Source organism: Bos grunniens, chromosome X (genome assembly GCF_055505025.1).
Source record: "Bos grunniens cultivar Pamir isolate PY7600 chromosome X, Bosgru_T2T1.0, whole genome shotgun sequence".
NCBI lineage: Eukaryota > Metazoa > Chordata > Mammalia > Artiodactyla > Bovidae > Bos > Bos grunniens.
The window spans coordinates 52,398,013-52,419,944 of record NC_141194.1 but is presented as its reverse complement, the minus strand read 5'-3'; the positions used below and the strand labels follow the sequence as shown (position 1 = coordinate 52,419,944).

General features: G+C 47.7%; 3 long non-coding RNA genes across 5 annotated transcripts; 1 reads left to right on the top strand and 2 right to left on the bottom strand.

Annotated features, from left to right (window-relative positions):
* Positions 1-5,005: 5,005 nt before the first annotated feature.
* LOC147340354 (uncharacterized) lies at positions 5,006-7,869 on the bottom strand. The gene is made up of 2 exons (XR_015159373.1): positions 6,908-7,869; positions 5,006-5,128 (listed from the first exon to the last, which is right to left on the bottom strand). It is a non-coding gene; the product is annotated as an uncharacterized LOC147340354 (long non-coding RNA).
* Positions 7,870-7,951: 82 nt separating this feature from the next.
* On the top strand, positions 7,952-18,517 carry LOC147340353 (uncharacterized). 3 transcript variants are annotated; one of them, XR_015159367.1, is made up of 4 exons: positions 7,952-8,209; positions 8,975-9,106; positions 15,953-16,102; positions 18,207-18,517. It is a non-coding gene; the product is annotated as an uncharacterized LOC147340353 (long non-coding RNA). The 3 variants fall into 3 exon arrangements; XR_015159369.1 differs by lacking the exon at positions 8,975-9,106 and having other exon boundaries at positions 8,038-8,209; XR_015159368.1 differs by lacking the exons at positions 7,952-8,209; positions 8,975-9,106 and adding an exon at positions 14,891-15,117.
* Positions 17,696-21,057, bottom strand: LOC147340352 (uncharacterized). Its single transcript, XR_015159366.1, has 2 exons — positions 19,641-21,057; positions 17,696-19,039 (listed from the first exon to the last, which is right to left on the bottom strand). It is a non-coding gene; the product is annotated as an uncharacterized LOC147340352 (long non-coding RNA).
* Between the last annotated feature and the right edge of the window lie 875 nt (positions 21,058-21,932).

Here is a 21,932-nt window from a genome sequence, read left to right as displayed (position 1 = left end):
TCCTTCAAAGACCCATCATTTTGGAAGATTTCAATCCTAATTGATGAGGTGAGAAAGCAGAGGACAGGGAAGTTAGGGGGATTGCTCAGAGTCACATAGGCCGCCAGAGGAAAAGTGACCCACGAACCTTGGCATCCTCCATTCAGAGCCCCCAGTCTTTATTTCTTAAGTAAATTTGCCATGCGTGTGTGCATGCTGTCACATCAGCCATGTCCAACTCTTTGTGACCGCATGACTGTAGCCCACCAGGCTCCTCTGTCTATGGGATTTTCCAGGCAAGACTACTGGAGTGGGTTGCCATGCCCTCCTCCAAGTGATCTTCCCAACCCAGGAGTCCAACCCACGCCTCCTGCAGCTCCAGCTTTGCAGGAGGATGCTTTACCGCTGAGCCACTGGGGAGGCCCAAATTTCACATATGGTATTATATTTGTTTCAAGTGCACAACAGAGTGATTCTATATTTCTAAACATTATGAAATAAATTGCTACGATAAGTTTGATTACCATGTGTCATCACAGACATTTCTTACAAGGTTATTGACTATATTTCCTGTATGTGCATTCCATTCCCATGACTTATTTTATAACTGGAAGTTTGTATCTCCTAATGCCTTCCCTGTTTTACACATCTCCCTACTCCCTCCTCCTCTGGTAACCACCAGTTTGTTCTGGTGTCTCTGAATCTATTTCTGTCTTGTTTCTCGTGTTCTCTTATTTTATTTCTGAGGTTCCACATGTAAATAAAACTGCGTGGTATTTGTCTTTCTCTGTGTGCCTAGTTGGCATAACACCCTCTAGGTCCATCCATGTTGTCGACAATGACAAGATTTCATTCTTTTTTATATTGCTGAGTAATATTCCACTGTATGTGTGTGTGTGTGTGTGCGTGTGTGTGTGTACCATTTCTTCCTTTTTGACTCATCTATCGATGGGCAGTTAGGTTCCTTTCATATCTTGGCTCCCCTTGGCTGTAAATAACGCTTCAGTGAACAGAGGAGCACATATATGTTTTGTGACTAGTGTTTCTTCTATTATTAAGAGAAATACCAAAAGTGGAACTGCTGGATCATATGATAGTTCTTATTTTGAGTTTTTGAGGAAACCCTCATTTTCTCCATAGTGGCTGCGCCGATATACATTTCCACCAACACCTCACGAGGGTTTCCTTTTCTCTACATCCTCCCCAACATTTCCTACTTGTTGTCTTTTTGAAAACAGCTACTTGACAGGTTGAGGAAGTACTTCACTGTGGTCGTGATTTTCTAATCCCTGAGGAGGAGATGTGGAGCATCTTTTCATATGTCTATTAGCCATCTGTATCTCTTCTTTGCAGAAATGTCTATTCAGTGCTTTGCTCCATTTTAAAATCGGGTTTTGGGTGTTTTTCCCAATACATTCTATGAGTCCTTTAGCTATTTTGGATATCTGCCTGTTTTCCGATGTATGTCACTTGCTCATATCTTCTCCCACTCAGCAGGTTGCCTTTTTCTTTTGTTGATGGTTTCTCTTGCTGTGTAAAAGCTTTTTAGTTTGATGAACTCCCATTTGTTTATTTTGGCTTTTGTTGCTCTTGCCTGAGGAGACATGTCAAAAAAACTATTGCTAAGACCTATGTCAAAGAGCGTACTGCCTACGTCTTCTTCTAGGAGTTTATGGTTTAAGGTCTAACAATTTCGTCTTTAGTATTCTGTGGTTGTGGTTTATTTTTGAATGTTGTGAAGAAAGGGGTCCAGGTTTCCATAACCATTTATTGAAGAGAAGCATTTTCCGTGATGGATGTTCTTGGCTCCTTTGTCATAGACTAATAGGCCATATGAGCACAGGTTTATTTCTGACAGAGCATCCCCAACTGTACCCTCCGTAAAGGCTGGGGTGAAGTAAGAAGACCCGGTGACTCCAGTGTCCGTCCACAGCTGGTGGCACACCAAGTCTGGATAAGATATGTCACTGATGCTAGCAACGTGCACTGGGGCAGGGATGGTCATCCCCGCCTGGCACAAGTTCCCCAGGGTGGGATGCGATGGGCTCACTCCAGCAGCCCACCCAGATCGATCCTGCCATCCACAGTCCCTCATTTAGCCAATCATGAAGGTTTTCACTGTATATGTTACATCCCCTCCATGCCGTGCCAGGCTGGCTGTTGAGACGGGGAGGTGAGGAGGAATTGCATGGCCAGTCCGTGCCCTCGAGAGTTGACTCATTGAGCAGAGAGGAGATCTGACACCCTTAGATGAGCTGCCGAGTGCATCACTGATCCCCTGTGAGGCTGCGTTGCTAGGAGACGAGAAGACTGTCAAGGATCAGGGTAGATAAGTGGCCATGGCAGGGAAGGGGACAGGGTACTCTGGGTCCTTGCTGTGCCAGTCCCAACTGCAGAATTACCCACAGCCTGCATGTGGGCGCCCGGAGGATGGATAGGCGGTTGTAAATGAAGATATCAGCTGTGCCACCCCCTCCCCACCTCAAAGTCTGTATCCCCCACCTGCCCATTGGGTGTTGGTGATCTGGGGGTCACTTCTGAGCAGCATACTCTCCCCAGTTACAGAGTAGGAGCCAGAATCCTGTGATGTGCAGAGATGTCCAGCACGTCAAATTCTAGGCCAGAGACCAAGCCATAGGAACCAACAGGCCAGAGAACACTGGATGGGAGTTGGGTTAAAGGCAGTGGCCAAATAACAAATCTGAATGTACCTGTAGCAAGCAACGATATTGAACCATTCATTTAAAGACCTTCCCACAGAGGGAAGTCCTGGGCCTCCTGGTTTCATCAGTGAAATCTATCAAAGGTTTAAAGAAGAAATAGCACCCATCCTTCACAGATTCTTCCTGAATAGACAAGAGGGAGGAGGGAACATTTCCTAATTCATCCTATAAGCACAGTATTACTCCAGTACCAAAGCCAGATTGCCATCACCAGAAAGCTACAGACCCATATCTATCATGAATAGCGATGCATACACCCTCAACACAGTACCTGCAAGCCAAATCGAGAAACATTTTGCAAAGGGCTGTGCGAGATCTTTCCCAGGACGGCAGTATTGAACCAACACTCAACTTCAGTTACGAGAAACAGCGTATTGATGTAATGAAGGACGGAAACCACCTGCCATCTTGACAGACAAAGAAAAAGCATTTGACACAGTTCAAGACCCATTCATGACAAATAAGTAAATAACTAAATCAATAAACACGGTCAACCATCTCGGGATAGAAGGGGTCGTCGTTGCCGTGTGAAGAACATCCGTGAGAAACATCCGGCTCTCGTCACATCACATCTAGTAGAGTCTGAGTGAATGCTTGCCTCTTGAGATCCAGACCAGGACAGGAGGTCTGCTTCAACCACCTCTATTCCACACTGACTGAAGGGTCTAGCCTGTGCACCGTGCAAAAGAAGAAATGAAATCATGGAGAAATGAGAAATGAAACCCATGTCCACACAAATACTCGTCCTTCGATGTCTTTCACAGCAGCACTGTCTGTAATCTCCAAATAGTGGAGCAGCCTAAAAGTCTGTCAGCTGGAGAGTGGTAAACAGAGTATTCTTAGCCATTCAGTGGAAGAGCACAGATGGATGAAAAGTGATGAACTTCTGCTTTCTGCTGCCACATGGGTGAGCCTCCAAAGCACTGTGCTAAGTGAAAGAAACCAGACACAAAAGGCCACTTCCTGCAGGAGTCCATTGATGTGAAATGCCCACAAAGGGCAAATCTACAGAGACAGAAATTAGATGAGAGGATGCCTGGGCCTGCAGGTCCTGTTGGGGATCGACTGCTGATGGGTACACGGAACCTTTTAGTGGTGCTGGCAGTGTTCCACAACTGCACTGTGGTGGTGGTTGCACCACTGTGTGAAGTTACTAAAAGTCACTGCCCTGAAAGTGATGGGTGTGATTTGTGGTGTGTAACTGTACCTCAGTAAAGCAGTTTAGGAAGGTACTGCAGATGTCCAAGTGAGACATGTGGGAAAAGATATGCCATTGCTTTTGTAACAACGAGGAGTGCCCCTGCTCCTTCCACGTTCTGGGTCCGGCCTCCCCCACATGTGCTAGATGCTCCCTCCAGAGACAGTCGCTGTGCACGTCAGGACGGAATCCCCAGTGAGCACACGTCTAGTTTGTCTCTTTGTTTACGCACAGGCACCCATTGTGTGACCACAAGTCAGTGGCTCCGGACAGTCTCCCAGGACCCACCCTGCATCTGAAATTCTACTTTGTTGGCTTCCCATCCTTCTCAAATCACGTGGACCCAGCCTCCGTTTCCCAGATTCAGTCACGGATCTCAGCCCTTAGCTCCAACCTCTGGTCACAGAAATACCTGTTAACCTGGTGTGACGGCCCCTTTCTGACCTCAGCAACCCAGGAGGGATGCTCAGCAGAGCAGTAACCGAGACAACGGAACTCCATCCATCCTCCTTCTGCCGGCAGGACTGAGGTGTGTTCCCTCCCATCCATCTATCTGCCTGAGTGTCTGGTAAGGAAGGGGACTTGGGGGCATAACACACCACTGAGTCATTGAAATTGTTCTAAATATGGCTGTGAATAAATTTGTCAAAATACCGCTCAGAAGGAAAGACACAATATTTTTTAAAAATTTGCTTTAGTAGGAAACATGGCTCTTCAGTTCAGGATTCTATTTAAAACCAGGACGGGTGAAGCATCATGCGATTGTGCTTCTCAACCTGAACTATGCCTCAAATCTCCCCTGGAGAGGCTTTAGAAGAGCTGATGCTGGCAGGACATCCACAGAGGGTCTGAAGTTGTAGGTCTGGAGTGTGGCCCTGGTGTGAGCATTATCTGAAAAAGTTCTCTTATGAAAGCCGAGCTTGCAGCTGTGGAAACTGAACCCTTTCTTACAGGAGGAAATCGAAGATCAAAAATTTGCGACTCCTCTCTACAGCGAAAGCATGTTTTCATCATGACCCGCTATACTTGACAGCTATCTTAGGCTGAGGAAAGGGACAACTTGCCCAAATTAATACTGGTTTGAAAACTGACCTTGTGCTTGCTCTGCTGCGTGTTTCTGAATCCAAAGTTTTACAGTTAAAACCCTGCTGTTGTTAGTGAAACTCCGTACGTTTTAGTTCTTGTCAGGATCCCTTGTGCCTAGTTAGTTGAATACATTTCTAAAACACTGTGCAGATAACTTCATTCAACAGATCAGAATAGTGCATCAAAGATTAAAGATGGCTGAGAAGTGTAGCTTCTGATGTTGATGTACGAGGATCTGCTGTCAGCGTATTTGCTGCCTGTGCTCAGTTGCCATTTTAACCTGTTTCCTGTGTTATCAAATTAACTCCTGGGCTCAGATGAAGACCAAATTGGAACGGGATGCTTATTGGGAAAAATACAGTTAAGCAATCCCTTGTTTGGTGCACACGCATGAAGACCCACCTCCCTAAACGTTCTTTAGGGATCTCTTCCGGATATTCTTTGGCACATTGCCCAGCGATGGGCTTGCACTGCTGTGTCCTGACTCACCGTCTTGTTAAAGACAGGGCTTTCAACCTCTCAGGTGCATTACAGCACCCGGGTTCTCTCGGAGATCCAAAAGAGGGTGATGGCCCGTGCTCAGGACACCTACAGAGCGTGTCTGCAGGAACAGGGCCTCTCAGAGGAACCCATCCCCACCTGTGGCAACAGGAGGATCTCGGGTCAGCCTTTTCCAGAGCAGCTCCAGGGGAGTCATGGCACAGTGAAGATCACAGCCAGCAGCATGCCCGGGATTGTGGTTTAAGGAACTGGGTGGATGGCAGTGCCCATCCATGAGACAGGAAACGTTGGCCTGGGGCTACTAGCAGGCCTGCAGGGCTTATGGAACAACTGAGTGCAGATGCCCCATACATCTCGGCCTGTGGGGAATCCGGGACCCAGCTGAGATGTTAGGTAGATTTAGTGATAGGAAAAGCCAACAGCATACACGGGGATACTGATGAAAACAAGTCAGATGGGTAAAAGCTCTGGGGGGTGACGTGGTCACCCAAGGATCGTGTACCGAGTGGAAGAGCACAGGGCAGAGGTTGGAAACCAGAGGAAAACAAAGCCCAAGATTTAGGAGGGGATCAAAGTAAATGGACAGATAAGGAGACTTAGAAGTAATGGCCTGAGAGGTATGGGGAAAGCCAGGGTGGGCTGCTGTCACAGACTCTGACCAAGGAAAAGTGGTTTTGAAAATGGAATGTGTCTGTGGCCAGTACAGCACTGGGTACTATGGTGTGGCCCACGGAGCTCTTGGGAGACATTAGCAAGGGGATGTTCTATGGATGGGCACATGGCGGAGGAATCGAGAGGTAACCAGATAAGGATGGTCCTGGAGTCTGTACTTTCAAGAAGCATGGCTTGAAAGGAACCAAAGACGCACGGTATTGGAAGTAGCGGGCTGTGTGCTCACAGGGTGTGCTCTCCTCTCCTGGCTCCATCTGGTGATGCTGACCTGCACCACCCGTGGGTGGGGGTGATGAAACTTGCATTTTTGTCTCCCTCCTCTTTCTGTGCCCCAGTCCTCCCTGGCTGACTGAGCCTGAGCCACCCTTCTGGCATGTGCAGACCCCTCTGAATCTGGGTCTGATCGTCCAGCCCATCCCCGGGCAGGGACGTCCACTCCTCATTCTCAGCCGCAAGGTCCCCTAGCCCATTGCCTGCTTAGGCTTCATCTGGATTCAGTCCTTTTCCACATTTCTGCCATGGGTGATGCAGAGCCCTCCCTTGGATCTCACCTGCACCGCAGCAGGAACCAAGATCAGCTCCAGAAAATGAAATTCCTAAACTGCAGCCACCCTTCTGCCCAAAGACTCCATTGGGTCATTGTACAGTGTGCCCCCTGTGAGTCCCAAGTGTGAATGGGGTGGAACCCTCCTTTCCCTGGTGTTCCTCTTCATTTCTTGTCACACCTCCCTTGTCTGAGCTCTCTCACCTCTGCCTGCCACTGCCTCTGTGGGCCATTCCCCCGCTGTGACTGGGACGCTCTTTCCTTTGGCTTGTCTTTCATTTGACCCAAGACTTTCCAAACAATATCCAGGTGTAGAATGTGTACCTTGTCGAGTACATCTAGGAGACGCTGTTGTCACATAAGCCCCACACCCCTGAACTATAAAAAAACAGGGATAAAGAACACAAGAGTCAAATATACCAAAGGTGCCTGAGATGTTGGCTAAGATGAGCACTGAAGAGTGTCTGTGGGATCAGGAAGTATGGATATTAATGATGGCCTTGACAAGACCAGTTAGAGTGGAGTGACTGGGACAAAATCTCCACGGAAGGGGGCTGAGGAGAGAATATCTCAGCAGAATTTGAAGCAGTTTTGCTTTGAAGGGCAACGGGTAATGTGCCAGTAGCTGCAGAATAGGGTGGTGGAAGACGGTGGGTTTCTCCCTTTGCTGTGGAATGCTCCGATGTAGAGGGAGCAGGTGCTGGTTCAGGAGAGAGGAATGATAACTGCAGGTGCAAAGTCCCTGAGAAGGTGCAAGGCATGGGATCCCTGGCAGAGGTGAGGGGCTGGGTGCAGTCAGGAGCAGGCGTGGAGAGAGGCAGCGGAGTGCCAGAGCAGAAACATGCAGATCGGGACTGGGAAACTTGAGAAATCCCACGGGGTTGCTTCGGTATTCTCCACGAATTATTAGTGGGTGGAGCTGGTGGTCATTAGCATGGAGGAAGGTTACTAGTGTGTAGTGTAGGAGTGTAGCTAGGTGACATGAAACTGAACAGCGGTCTACTCCCGCCATGGATTCAAGAGAAAATACTTCTGTAAATTTGTAAAGTTTTCTCCTCGATGCTCAGGTGCACAGACACAGGCAGGGAGTGGGCAGGCAGGAGGGTGCAAGGAGCCCAAGAGGTGTTTGTCCTGGAGAGGTGTGTTTGCCAGGGACAGCTTCCAGCCCTGGCTCAGCCTATCCAGGAGGGCCTGGTGCATGCTGGGAAAGGACGCGTGGTCGGTGAGCTGGAGGTCTCCGAGAAGTTGTGGTATCAGTGCACTGGCACTAGTGCGAAGGAGCTGGAGGACAGGACGTCATGTTGAGGGTGATGCCAGGGAGGAAGGCTGGAAACAGGACAGCATGAGGGGCGCGGTCTTTCCTGAGGCCCGGGGCGGGACCGTGGGCAGACGGATGCTCGGGTGGGGAGGAAGGGAGCATCGCTAAGGACGGAGAGTCTCCCGGGGTGACCGGGTGAGCCTCGTGGGCACTGAGGACGGATCAGAAGAGTGAGGCCTGAGAGAACAGTGAGTGTACCACGGGAGGAACGCGTTCACAGGCCGGGGGTGGGAGGGAGGAGAATGGACAGGGGACTTGTAACGTCCCCGCACGTGGGGGGCTTCGGTAGTGGGCGACAGGACCCGGACGTCACCGGTCAGGTTCTTCAGTGGAGAGTTTGAAACGCGGTCCCAGAGAAAACTCCCAGCCGACCAGGGCCAGGAGACTGGCACGGGCCTCACTGGGTGGCTGCGCGCAGGCCCAGAGCCAGCCAATCGGAGTTCAGCCCCGCCCACCAAGCTCAGGATCTCCCCGGATACCCTGACTTCCAGCCCGTGTTGCTATGGTTCCGCGGACGGCTCGCTGTCCAGGAGTGGTTTGGCCGGACCCGGTCGAGAGATTCCCTTCCTTTCTCTGGTCCTTACGGGCATTCCCCCTTAACTTTGGCATCCACGCTGTCCAGTCCTCTGCGCGAAAACCCAGCAGAAACTATGACTTTTCTTCCGGGCTTGCGGCGTTTTAGTTTCTTTGGCCAGCAGGTGGCAGTGCTGCTCCACAGTGTCGCCGGGCCGGTTTTTCCTGTGCTCTCGCGCTTTAATAAAATGACAAGAAATCTTTTCCCACAAGCAGTGGCTGGTTTTGTTTTGTTTTGTTTTTTTCTCCGCTTGTGTCAGTTGGCTGATTCAATCTACATCTGAGCCCTTCAGAGAGCCCGTTGTGAGAACTTTCACCGGACCCATTGACACTTAAAATTACAATAAAATAAGCTGACATAGTGATTATATTCTTTGCAGCCAAAGATGGAGAAGCTCTATACAGTCAACAGAAACAAGACCAGGAGCTGACTGTGGCTCAGATCATGAACTTCTAATTGCCAAATTCAGACTGAAATTGAAGAAAGTAGGGAAAACCACTAGACCGTTCAGGTATGACCTAAATCAAATCCCTTATGATTATACCGGAAAAGGCAATGGCACCACACTCCAGTACTCTTGCCTGGAAAATCCCATGGATGGAGGAGCCTGGTAGGCTGCAGTCCATGGGGTCACGAAGAGTCCGACACCACTGAGCGACTTCACTTTCACTTTTCACTTTCATGCATTGGAGAAGGAAATGGCAACCCACTCCAGTGTTCTTGCCTGAAGAATCCCAGGGACGGGGGAGCCTGGTGGGCTGCTGTCCATGGGGTCACACAGAGTTGAACCCGACTGAAGTGACTTAGCATAGCATATGATTATACAGTGGAATTGAGAAATAGATTTAAGGGACTAGATCTGATAAATAGAGTGCCTGATGAACTATGGACTGAGGTTCATGACATGTACAGGAGACAGGGATGAAGACCATGCCCATTGAAAAGAAATGCAAAAAAGCACAATGGCTGTCTGGGGAGGCCTTACAAATAGCTGTGAAAAGAAGAGAAGTGAAAAACAAAGGTGAAAAGGAAAGATATAAGCATTTGAATGCAAGTTTCAAAGAATAGCAAGAAGAGATAAGAAAGCCTTCCTCAGCGATCAATGCAAAGAAATAGAGGAAAACAACAGAATGGGAAAGACTAAGGATCTCTTCAAGAAAATCAGAGATACCAAGGGAACATTTCATGCAAAGATGAGCTCGATGAAGGACAGAAATGGTATGGACCTAACAGAAGCAGAAGATATTAAGCAGAGGTGGCAAGAATACACAAAAGATCTGTACAAAACAGATCTTCACAACCCAGATAATCACGATGGTGTGTTCACTCACCTAGAGCCAGACATCTTGGAATGTGAAGTCAAGTGGGCCTTAGAAAACATCACTATGAACAAAGCTAGTGGAGGTGATGGAATTCCAGTGGAGCTATTTCAAATCCTGAAAGATGATGCTGTGAAAGTGCTGCACTCACTATGCCAGCAAATTTGGAAAACTCAGCAGTGGCCACAGAACTGGAAAAGGTCAGTTTTCATTCCAATCCCAAACAAAGGCAATGCCAAAGTATGCTCAAACTACCCCACAATTGCACTCATCTCACATGCTAGTAAAGTAATGCTCAAAATTCTCCAAGCCAGGGTTCAGCAATACATGAACCGTGAACTTCCAGATGTTCAAGCTGGTTTTAGAAAAGGCAGAGGAACCAGAGACCAACCTGCCAACATCCACTGGATCATCGAAAAAGCAAGAGAGTTCCAGAAAATCATCTGTTTCTGCTTTATTGACTATGGCAAAGCCTTTGACTGTGTGCGTCACAATAAACTGTGGAAAATTCTGAAAGATATGGGAATACCAGACCATCGGACCTGCCTCTTGAGAAATTTGTATGCAGGTCAGGAAGCAACAGTTAGAACTGGACATGGAACAACAGACGGGTTCCAAATAGGAAAAGGAGTACGTCAAGGCTGTATATTGTCACCCTGGTTATTTAACTTATATGCAGAGTACATCATGAGAAATGCTGGGCTGGAAGAAGCACAAGCTGGAATCAAGATTGCCAGGAGAAATATCAATAACCTCAGATATGTAGATGACACCACCCTTATGGCAGAAAGTGAAGAGGAACTAAAAAGCCTCTTGATTAAGGTGAAAGGGGAGAGTGAAAAAGTTGGCTTAAAACTCAACATTCAGAAAACGAAGATCATGGCATCTGGTCCCATCACTTCATGGAAAATAGATGGGGAAACAGTGGAAACAGTGTCAGACTTTTTTTGGGAGGGGGGCTCCAAAATCACTTCAGATGGTCACTGCAGCCATGAAATTAAAAGACGCTTACTCCTTGGAAGAAAAGTTATGACCAACCTAGATAGCATATTGAAAAGCAGAGACATTACTTTGCCAGCAGACGTCCGTTTAGTCAAGGCTATGGTTTTTCCAGTAGTCATGTATGGATGTGAGAGTTGGACAGTGAAGAAAGCTGAATGCTGAAGAATTGATGCTTTTGAAGTGTGGTGTTGGAGAAGATTCTTGAGAGTCCCTTGGAAGGCAAGGAGATCGAACCAGTCCATTCTGAAGGAGATCAGCCCTGAGATTGCTTTGGAAGGAATGATGCTAAAGCTGAAACTCCAGTACTTTGGCCACCTCATGCGAAGAGTTGGCTCATTGGAAAAGACTGATAATGGGAGGGATTGGGGTCAGGAGGAGAAGGGGATGACAGAGGATGAGATGGCTGGATGGCGTCACTGACTCGATGGACTTGAGTCTGAGTGAACTCCGGGAGTTGGTGATGCACAGGGAGGCCTGGCGTACTGCACTTCATGGGGTCGCAAACAGTCAGACACGACTGAGCGACTGAACTGAACTGAGTGAATGATAGTCCACGGAGTGGTCACCCTTGTCTTGCTTCCGATCGTTGAGGAATTCCTGTATGTTTAAAGAGATCTTTATTATGACAGTGAGCTTTGACTTCAAAATCATTACGTGAAGTGGAAGTGAAAGTGACTAAGTCCTGTCTGATTCTTTAAGACCCCTTGGAATGTAGCCTGCCAGGCTCCTCTGCCCATGGGATTCTCCAGGCAAGAATAATGGAGTGGGTTGCCATTTCCTTCTCCAGAGGATCTTCCCAACCCAGCCATTGAATCTGGCTATCCTGCACTGCAGGCTGACTCCTTACCATCTGAGCCACCTACAATAATAACATAACATGCACAAGTGCCGAGCTAAGATCCTGCTGGGTAATTGATGCTGGACACCACCCAAGAAGCAAATGCTACTACTGCCCTCACTTTATGCCTTTGGGACCTGTGGCACACAGAGGAAGAGTCAGCTCTCCAGGTTCTCAGGGTTCCTCAGAGATGTCCCTATGTTCAGGTCTCAAGGCTGTCACATTGTAGCTTGCACACTGGTTTGCAGGATACATTCCCCTCCCCAGTGGAAGAGTGAAAGGAAATGCTCACTGGGATCGAGGGTAAGACAGCCTGCAATGCTGCCAAAGACTGACTGCAGGAAAAGGGAATGACAGAGGACAAGATGGTTGGATGGCATCACTGACTCAATGGACAGGAGTCTGAGCAAGCTCCGGGATATGGTGAAGGACAGGGAAGCCTCCTGACATGCTGCATGCAGTTATGGGGTCACAAAGAGTCCGACAGGGCGGACAGACTGAAAACTAACAGTAACGTATTTATTACAATGAGATACTAAATGAAAGGGGGTGGAGAGGGAAACTACATAGAAAACGACTCATCCACTCTATCAAGATTATGACATGATAACACATTTATAATGCAAAGCACCTGGAAGTAATCAGCTGTTACTGAGTACAAGTTGCTCAGCTCACTGCAAGGTGGGTCAGGAAAGGACTTTAATCCAGAGTCGCCTGACAGAGAAGAGGGCAGAGTCGACTGACAGAAAAGAGGTCAGGGTAGTGACCCCAAATAACCATCTTGTTGGGGCCAGGTTGGACAGGACCCAGACATCACGGATCAAGTCCTTCAGTGGAGAGTTGCAAGCAGTTTCCGGGAGAAATCTCCCAGCAGACACAGGCTGGGAGACTGGCACTGACCTCACTCTTCCCCGGGGCAGGCCCAGAACCAGCCCTCAGCAACCCCGGATATTCCTGGACCTCCTGACTTCTTGCCCGCCTCGCTGTGGTTCTGTGGGCGGGTCGAGCGGAACTCGCGCGGTCCAGGGGCGGTTGGCCCGGGCCCCTTCGAGAGGTTCCCTTTCTTTCTCTGGTCCTCAGGGGCACCCCCCATAAGTCCTCTGCCCGAAAACCGAGCGGGAAGGATCGATTTTCTTCCGGGCTTGCTGGCAGTTTGGTTTCTGTGGTCTGCAGGGGGCAGTGTTGCTCCGCGGAGCTGCTTCCCGTTTCTCCCCCGCCCGTCCGGTTTGAAAAAAGGTCTCAAAGCCTTTTGTGGTAATCAGCGGCGGATTTTCTTTCTGTGCTTGTGCCGGTTGGCTGGCTCGAAGTGCTGAGGCAAATGCTGAGACACACATTAAGCAAACTGACAAGTTAACAACAGAGAGAAAATGTTAAGCAGGTCAAGGGAAAAGTAGCAAATAACATCGGAGGGAATCCTAATAAGATGAGGAGCTGATTTCTCAGCAGAAACTCTGCAGGCCAGAAGGGCGTGGCATGATGTATTTGAAGTGGTGAAAGGGAAAAACCTACAATCAAAAATACTCTACCAAGCAAGGCTCTTCTTTCAGATTCAACAGAGTAATCAAAACACAGGCAAAGGCTCAGAATTCAACAGTACCACACCAGCTTTACAACAAAGACTCATGTAACATCTCTGCTGCTGCGGCTGCTAAATCGCTTCAGTCCTGTCCAACTCTGTGCGACCCCATAGATGGTAGCCCACCAGGCTCCCCCGTCCCTGGAATTCTCCAGGCAAGAACACTGGAATGGGTTGCCATTTCCTTCTCCAATGCATGAAAGGAAAAAGTGACAGTGAAGTCGCTCAGTCTGTTCGACTCTTAGCGACCCCATGAACTGCAGCCTACCTGGCTCCTCTGTCCATGGATTTTCCAGGCAAGAGTACTCTAGGCAAGAACAAAAAGAAAGACCAATGGAACACAATAGGAAGCCCAGAGATAGACCCATGCACCTATGGGGCACTTCATCTATACCCAAGGAGGTAAGAATGTACAATGGAGAAAAGACAGCATCTTCAATAAGTGGTGCTGTGAAAATTAGACAGTAACATGTAAAAGAATGAAATTAGAATACTTCCTAACACAAAAGAGGGGGAAAAAAAAACCCTCAAAATCAATTAAAGACCAAATGTAAGGCCAGATACTATAAAATTCTTAGAGGAAAACATAGGAAAGGCTCAGAGAAATTAGTCTGGTGTGGTACTGTGTAAAAGAGTCAGACTCGACTAAGCGACTGAACTGAACTGAACTTGCTGTGTAAAATACTGTAAGTATAATTAGGTCCCATTTCTTTATTTTTATTTTATTTCCTTTAATGGAAAGAGAATGTTGCTAAATTTTTTGTTAGAGTGTTCTGCCCATGTGTTCCTCTAAGAGTTTTATAGTATCTGGCCTTACATTTGGTCTTTAATTGATTTTGAGTCCCCCCCCCGCCCCTGTGGTGTTAGGAAGTATTCTAATTTCATTCTTTTATATCTTACTGTCTAATTTTCACAGCACCACTTACTGAAGATGCTGTCTTTTCTCCATTGTACATTCTTACCTCCTTGGGTATAGATGAGGTGCCCCACAGGTGCATAGGTCTATCTCAGGGTTTCCTATTGTGTTCCATTGGTCTTTCTGTTCTTGCCTAGAGATGTTACATGAGTCTTTGTTGTAAAGCTGGTGTGGTACTGTTGAATTCTGAGCCTTTGCCTGTGTTTTGATTACTCTGTTGAATCTGAAAGAAGAGCCTTGCTTGGTAGAGTATTTTTGATTGTAGGTTTTTCCCTTTCACCACTTTAAATACATCATGCCACGCCCTTCTGGCCTGCAGAGTTTCTGCTGAGAAATCAGCTCCTCATCTTATTAGGATTCCCTCCGATGTTATTTGCTACTTTTCCCTTGACCTGCTTAACATTTTCTCTCTGTTGTTAACTTGTCAGTTTGCTTAATGTGTGTCTCAGCATTTGCCTCAGCACTTCGAGCCAGCCAACCGGCACAAGCACAGAAAGAAAATCCGCCGCTGATTACCACAAAAGGCTTTGAGACCTTTTTTCAAACCGGACGGGCGGGGGAGAAACGGGCAAGCAGCTCCGCGGAGCAACACTGCCCCCTGCAGACCACAGAAACCAAACTGCCAGCAAGCCCGGAAGAAAATCGATCCTTCCCGCTCGGTTTTCGGGCAGAGGACTTATGGGGGGTGCCCCTGAGGACCAGAGAAAGAAAGGGAACCTCTCGAAGGGGCCCGGGCCAACCGCCCCTGGACCGCGCGAGTTCCGCTCGACCCGCCCACAGAACCACAGCGAGGCGGGCAAGAAGTCAGGAGGTCCAGGAATATCCGGGGTTGCTGAGGGCTGGTTCTGGGCCTGCCCCGGGGAGCAGTGAGGTCAGTGCCAGTCTCCCAGCCTGCGTCCGCTGGGAGATTTCTCCCCAAAACTGCTTGGAACTTTCCACTGAGGGACTTGATCCCTGCTGTCCGGGTCGTGTCTAACCTGGCCCCAACAAGATGGTTATTTTGGGTCACTACCCTGACCTCTTCTCTGTCAGTCGACTCTGGATTAAATTCCCTTCTTGATTCACCTTGCAGTGAGCTGAGCAACTTGTACTCAGTAACAGCTGATTACTTCCAAGTGCTTTGCATTATAAATGTGTTATCATGTCATAATCTTGATAGAGTGGATGAGTTGTTTTCTATGTAGTTTCCCTCCCCGCCCCCTTTCATTTAGTATCTCATTGTAATAAATATGTTACGGTTGGTTTTCAGTCAGTCGGCCATGTCAGACTCTTTGTGACCCCATTCTGCATGCAGCACGTCAGGAGACTTCCCTGTCCTTCACCATCTCCCAGTGCTTGCTCAGACTCATGTCCACTGAGTCAGTGATGCCATCCAGAGCTTTTACCCATCTGACTTGTTTTTATCAGTATCCCCCTGTATGCTGTTGGCTTTTCCTATCACTAAATCTACCTAGAACGTCTCAGCTGGGCCCCAGATTCCCCACAGGAGGAGATGTATGGGGCATCTGCACTCAGTTGTCCCATAAGCCCTGCAGGCCTGCTAGTACCCCAGGCCAACGTTTCCTGTCTCATGGATGGGCACTGCCATCCACCCAGTTCCTTAAACCACAATCCCGGGCATGCTGCTGGCTGTGATCTTCACTGTGCCATGACTCCCCTGGAGCTCCTCTGGAAAAGGCTGACGCGAGATCTTCCTGTTGCCACAGGTGGGGACGAGTTCCTCTGAGACACCCTGTTCCTGCAGACACGCTCTGAAGGTGTCCTGAGCACGGGCCTTCACCCTCTTTTGGATCTCCGAGAGAACCCGGGTGCTGTAATGCACCTGAGAGGTTGAAAGCCCTGTCTTTAACAAGACGGTGAGTCAGGACACAGCAGTGCAAGCCCATCGCTGGGGAATGTGCCAAAGAATATCTGGAAGAGATCCCTAAGGAACGTTTAGGGAGGTGGGTCTTCATGGGTGTGCACCAAACAAGGGATTGCTTAACTGTATTTTTCCCAAAAGCATCCCGTTCCGATTTGGTCTTCATCTGAGCACAGGAGTTAATTTGATAACACAGGAAACAGTTCAAAACGGCAACTGAGCACAGGCAGCAGATATGCTGACAGCTGATCCTCATACATCAACATCAGCAGCTACAATTCTCAGCCATCTTTAATCTTTGGTGCACTATTTTGATCTGCCGAATGACGTTATCTCCACAGTGTTTTAGAAATGTATTCAACTAACTAGGCACAAGGGATCCTGACAAGAACTAAAACATACTGAGTTTCACTAACAACAGCAGGGTTTCAACTGTAAAACTTTGGATTCAGGAACACTCAGCAGAGCAAGCACAAGGTCAGTTTTCAAACCAGTATTAATTTGGGCAAGTTGTCCCTTTCCTCAGCCTAAGATAGCTGTCAAGTATAGCGGGTCATGATGAAAACATGCTTTCGCTGTAGAGAGGAGTCGCAAATTTTTGATCTTCGATTTCCTCCTGTAAGAAAGGGTTCAGTTTCCACAGCTGCAAGCTCGGCTTTCATAAGAGAACTTTTTCAGATAATGCTCACACCAGGGCCACACTCCAGACCTACTACTTCAGACCCTCTGTGGATGTCCTGCCAGCATCAGCTCTTCTAAAGCCTCTCCAGGGGAGATTTGAGGCATAGTTTAGGTTGAGAAGCACAATCGCATGATGCTTTACCCGTCCTGGTTTTAAATAGAATCCTGAACTGAAGAGCCATGTTTCCTACTAAAGCAAATTTTTTAAAAATATTGTGTCTTCCCTTCTGAGCGGTATTTTGACATATTTATTCACAGCCATATTTAGAACAATTTCAATGACTCAGTGGTGTGTTATGCCCCCAAGTCCCCTTCCTTACCAGACACTCAGGCAGATAGATGGATGGGAGGGAACACACCTCAGTCCTGCCGGCAGAAGGAGGATGGATGGAGTTCCGTTGTCTCGGTTACTGCTCTGCTGAGCATCCCTCCTGGGTTGCTGAGGTCAGGAAGGGGCCATCATACCAGGTTAACAGGTATTCCTGTGACCAGAGGTTGGAGCTAATGGCTGAGATCCGTGACTGAATCTGGGAAACGGAGGCTGGGTCCACGTGATTTGAGAAGGATGGGAAAACAATTAAGTAGAATTTCAGATGCAGGGTGGGTTCTAGGAGCCTGTCCAGAGCCACTGACTTGTGGTCACACAATGGGCGCCTGTGCGTAAACACAAAGACACACTAGACGTGTGCTCACTGGGGATTCTGTCCTGACGTGCACAGCGACTGTCTCTGGAGGGAGCATCTAGCACATGTGGGGTTAGCCAGACCCAGAACGTGGAAGGAGCAGGGCACTCCTCGTTGTTACAAAAGCAATGGCATATCTTTTCCCACATGTCTCACTTGGACATCTGCATTACCTTCCTAAACTGCTTCACTGAGGTATAGTTACACACCACAAATCACAGCCATTCAATGCATCCAGTGCAGTGTCTTTAATAACTTCACACACTGGTGCAACCACCACCACAGTGCACTTGTGGAACACTGCCAGCACCACAAAAAGCGTCCATGTACCCATCAGCAGTTGATCCCCAAGAGGACCTGCAGGCCCAAGCATCCTCTCGTCTAATTTCTGTCTCTGTAGATTTGCCCTTTGTGGGCATTTCACATCAATGGACTCCTGCAGGAAGTGGCCTTTTGTGTCTGGTTTCTTTCACTTAGCACAGTGCTTTGGAGGCTCACCCATGAGGCAGCAGAAAGCAGAAGTTCATCACTTTTCATCCATCTGTGCTCTTCCACTGAATGGCTAAGAATACTCTGTTTACCACTCTCCAGCTGACAAACCTTTAGGCTGCTCCACTATTAGGAGAATACAGACAGTGCTGCTGTGAAAGACATGTAAGGACGAGTATTTGTGTGGACATGGGTTTCATTTCTCATTTCTCCATGATTTCATTTCTTCTTTTGCACGGTGCACAGGCTACCCTTCAGTCAGTGTGGAATAGAGGTGGTTGAAGCAGACCTCCTGTCCTGGTCTGGATCTCAAGAGGCAAGCATTCACTCAGACTCTACTAGATGTGATGTGACGAGAGCCGGATGTTTCTCACGGATGTTCTTCACACGGCAACGACGACCCCTTCTATCCCGAGATGGTTGACCGTGTTTATTGATTTAGTTATTTACTTATTTGTCATGAATGGGTCTTGAACTGTGTCAAGTGCTTTTTCTTTGTCTGTCAAGATGGCAGGTGGTTTCCGTCCTTCATTACATCAATACGCTGTTTCCCGTAACTGAAGTTGAGTGTTGGTTCAATACTGCCGTCCTGGGAAAGATCTCGCACAGCCCTTTGCAAAATGTTTCTCGATTTGGCTTGCAGGTACTGTGTTGAGGGTGTATGCATCGCTATTCATGATAGATATGGGTCTGTAGCTTTCTGGTGATGGCAAGTCTGGCTTTGGTACTGGGGTAATACTGTGCTTATAGGATGAATGAGGAAATGTTCCCTCCTCCCTCCTGTCTATTCAGGAAGAATCTGTGAAGGATGGGTGCTATTTCTTCTTTAAACCTTTGATAGATTTCACTGATGAAACCAGGAGGCCCAGGACTTCCCTCTGTGGGAAGGTCTTTAAATGAATGGTTCAATATCGTTGCTTGCTACAGGTACATTCAGATTTGTTATTTGGCCACTGCCTTTAACCCAACTCCCATCCAGTGTTCTCTGGCCTGTTGGTTCCTATGGCTTGGTCTCTGGCCTAGAATTTGACGTGCTGGACATCTCTGCACATCACAGGATTCTGGCTCCTACTCTGTAACTGGGGAGAGTATGCTGCTCAGAAGTGACCCCCAGATCACCAACACGCAATGGGCAGGTGGGGGATACAGGCTTTGAGGTGGGGAGGGGGTGGCACAGCTGATATCTTCATTTACAACCGCCTATCCATCCTCCGGGCGCCCTCATACAGGCTGTGGGTAATTCTGCAGTTGGGACTGGCACAGCAAGGACCCAGAGTACCCTGTCCCCTTCCCTGCCATGGCCACTTATCTACCCTGATCCTTGACAGTCTTCTCGTCTCCTAGCAACGCAGCCTCACAGGGGATCAGTGATGCACTCGGCAGCTCATCTAAGGGTGTCAGATCTCCTCTCTGCTCAATGACTCAACTCTCAAGGGCAGGGACTGGCCATGCAATTCCTCCTCACCTCCCTGTCTCAACAGCCAGCCTGGCACGGCATGGAGGGGATGTAACATATACAGTGAAAACCTTCATGATTGGCTAAATGAGGGACTGTGGATGGCAGGATCGACCTGGGTTGGCTGCTGGAGTGAGCCCATCGCATCCCACCCTGGGGAACTTGTGCCAGGCGGGGATGACCATCCCTGCCCCAGTGCACTGTGGCTAGCATCAATGACGTACCTTATCCAGACTTGGTGTGCCACCAGCTGTGGACGGACACTGGAGTCACCGGGTCTTCTTACTTCACCCCAGCCTTTACGGAGGGTACAGTTGGGCATGCTCTGTCAGAAATAGACCTGTGCTCATATGGCCTATTAGTCTATGACAAAGGAGCCAAGAACATCCATCACGGAAAATGCTGTCTCTTCAATAAATGGTTATGGAAACCTGGACCCCTTTCTTACACAACATTCAAAAATAAACCACAACAACAGAAGATTAAAGACGAAATTGTTAGACCTTAAACCACAAAGATCCTAGAAGAAGACGTAGGCAGTACGCTCTTTGACATAGGTCTTAGCAATAGTTTTTTTGACATGTCTCCTCAGGCAAGAGCAACAAAAGCAAAAATAAACCAATGGGAGTTCATCAAACTAAAAAGCTTTTACACAGCAAGGGAAAATGTCAACAAAAGAAAAAAGCAACCTGCTGAGTGGGAGAAGATATGAGCAAGTGATATACATCGGAAAACAAGTAGATATCCAAAACAGCTAAAGGACTCATAGAATGTATTGGGAAAAACACCCAAAACCCGATTTTAAAATGGGGCAAAGCACTGAATAGATATTTCTGCAAAGAAGAGATATGGATGGCTAATAGACATATGAAAAGATGCTCCACATCTCCTCCTCAGGGATTAGAAAATCACGACCACAGTGAAGTACTTCCTCAACCTGTTAAGTAGCTGTTTTCAAAAAGACAACAAGTAAGAAATGTTGGGGAGGATGTAGACAAAAGGAAATCCTCGTGGGGTGTTGGTCGAAATGTATATCGGTGCAGCCACTATGGAGACAATGAGGGTTTCCTCAAAAACTGAAAACAAGAACTACCATATGATCCAGCAGTTCCACTTCTCAGTATATTTCTTAAGAATAGAAGAAACACTAGTCACAAAAGATATATGTGCGCCTCTGTTCACTGAAGCGTTATTTACAGCCAAGGGGAGCCAAGATATGGAAGGAACCTAAGTGCCCATCGATAGATGAGTCAAAAAGGAAGAAATGGTACACACACACACACACACACACTCAGTGGAATATTACTCAGCAATAAAAAAAGAATGAAATCTTGTCACTGTCAACAACATGGATGGACCTAGAGGGTGTTATGCCAACTAGGCACACAGAGAAAGACAAATACCACGCAGTTTTATTTACATGTGGAACCTCAGAAATAAAATAAGAGAACACGGGAAACAAGACAGAAATAGATTCAGAGACACAGAGAACAAACTGGTGGTTACCAGAGGAGGAGGGAGTAGGGGGATGTGTAAAACAGGGAAGGGATTAGGAGATACAAACTTCCAGTTATAAAATAAGTCATGGGAATGGAATGTACATACAGGAAATATAGTCAATAATCTTGTAAGAAATCTCTGTAGTCACACATGGTAATCAAACTTATCATAGCAATTCAGTTCATAATGTTTAAAAATATGGAATCACTCTGTTGTGCACTTGAAACAAATATAATATCATATGTGAAATTTGGGCCTCCCCAGTGGCTCAGCGGTAAAGCATCCCCCTGCAATGCTGGAGCTGCAAGAGGCGTGGGTTGGACTCCTGGGTTGGGAAGATCCCATGGAGGAGGGCATGGCAACCCACTACAGTATTCTTGCCTGGAAAACCCCATGGACAGAGGAGCCTGGTGGGCTACCATCATGTGGTTGCAAAGAGTTGGACACGGATAATGTGACAGCATGCACACACGCATGGCAACTTTACTGAAGAAATAAAGAGCAGAGGCTCTGAATGGAGGATGCTGAGGTTCGTGGGTGACTTTTCCTCTGGCAGCCTATGTGACTCTGAGCAATCCCCCTAACTTCCATGTCCTCTGCTTTCTCACCTCATCAAGTAGGATTGAAATCTTCCAAAATGATGGGTCTTTGAAGGATGAGTAAATAAGGTGACAGAAAGAAATATATTGAATGTGATCTGATATCTGGTAAAGGATGAACAACCTTGAAATGCCATGTTAGCCCTGCTTAACATGCCCACACTGACTAAATTCATGCCTCTGAGTTTCAAGAAGAAAAGCTACCTTGGAGCTGGGAGACAAGTTCTGAAAGATGGGTTGAGCTCTGAAGCTCTTTGATGAGATGACCAGTTCAGACTCCAATAAATATACCTGTTCTCAAGTGCCTCTGTCTGCAGAAGACTCGTGGGTTTCTGCAGAAATATAGTTCCGGGGGCTATCTGAGAGCACAGACTGACAGAAGAATTTATTTTCACTTCTGAAGAATCTCACAGGCAC